The 1,541-nt window shown below is 45.9% G+C and overlaps 1 protein-coding gene across 2 annotated transcripts in view; it reads right to left on the bottom strand.

The window, feature by feature from the left end:
• Window positions 1-1,541, bottom strand: part of EXOC6 (exocyst complex component 6) — a 195,381-nt gene that overhangs the window by 164,626 nt on the left and 29,214 nt on the right. The gene's annotated exons all lie outside the window — the stretch shown is intronic.

Genomic DNA, 1,541 nt, shown 5'->3' with positions numbered 1-1,541 from the left:
GCAGGCTTTCTTGCTAAGAACATGAAAGAAAATGGGAATTGGTGGCTACTTCCTTAACACGATAAAATATAAGTACACCAGCACAGAAGTCAGTGTTACTCCAATACGGAAATGCTAGTCAGTGAAAAATACCCACTGCTGGGACCAGCAGTTAGCGTAATGGTTATGGCACTGGACTCCCACATAGTTGACCGCAGTTCACGTCCTGGACCTGGTGGCTTGAAACTCATGCTGGGCGCGTGTGCGTGCGTGCCCAAGATCCCGAGAGAATGGAGAAGAAGAGATTGCGGCATGGCCATCCCCCTGTGGGGTGATTTCTCGCTTTCTGTCTGTCTGTCTCTGTCTGGCTGGCGAGCGCATGTGCCCTATTAGCAAAAATCTCTAAAAAAATAAAAAATAAAAAAATACCCACTGCCTCAGCTACCGCCATGTGTCGCTAAATGAGGGGGTCCTTCTGGGAAATGCGTCCTGTGTGCCGAGCATCACAGTATTCTGACACGAACCACCACGGCACAGCGCACTGCACACGAGGCTAACCGGAACAGCATGTTGCTCCCAGGCTCCATGTCACTGTACCGAATACTGCAGGCAACTGCGACACACGGAGATGTTCGTGTGAACACACCTAAACACAGGAAAGGTACAGGAAAAATACGGTAGAAGAGATTTAAAGAGTGGCACACCTGTAGAGGGCACTTTACACGAACCGAGTTGGCAGGACTCGATTGCTCTGAGTGAGCGACGGTGCACGTGAAAGCCGAGGATGTCACTGCACACGAATGTACACGTCACAGACGCTGGATACTCAGGCGGCACGAAGTCACTGCATTTATTAAAATGTTTTCTGCTGGGGTCAGCAGGTGGCGTAGGTGCTGGACTCCCACGTGGCTGACCATGGTTCAGGTCCCGGAACTGGTGCCCTGAAACTCACTCCAGGTGGCCAACTGAAGTTCAGGTCCCGGACCTGGTGGCTTGAAACTCCCACCGGGTGTATGTATGTGCATGATCAAAGTCCCAAGAGGAGAATGGAGGAGAAGGGACTGCAGTGTTGCCGTCTCTCAGAGGGTGATTTCTTACTCTTTGTCTCTGTCTCTCTGGTGAGCACACATGCCCTAGAGCAAAAATCTCTCTCTAAAAAAATTTTTTTTAATTTTTCTTCAATAATAAATTAATCTTAGCTTACTATCTCTTTCTTACTTTATCAACTTTAAATTTTTTAAAGAATTATTTAATTTTATTTATCATTATTATTATTTTTTTAATATGCTACAAGGCACACATGATCACCAGAAAGAGAAGGAAAGTCAGAAACAAGCCACCAGGTCCAGGATTTGAACCGCAGTTAGCCATGTGGGAGTCCAGAGCCTTAACCACCATGCCATCTACTGGCCCCATAAACTTTAAATTTTTAACCTTTTTTTTTTTTAAGTTTTTTTTTTTTTAAGTTTTGTTTGTTTGTTTGTTTGTTTGTTTGCCATAGGGCACATGAGCTGACTAGAGAGGGACAGTGAGAAATCACCCCCTAGAGAGAATGGCCATGC

This window comes from Tupaia chinensis, unplaced genomic scaffold (assembly GCF_000334495.1).
Source record: "Tupaia chinensis unplaced genomic scaffold, TupChi_1.0 Scaffold000217_1, whole genome shotgun sequence".
Lineage (NCBI taxonomy): Eukaryota > Metazoa > Chordata > Mammalia > Scandentia > Tupaiidae > Tupaia > Tupaia belangeri.
The sequence above is the reverse complement of the archived record's forward strand: the minus strand, read 5'-3'. Positions and strand labels throughout refer to the sequence as shown.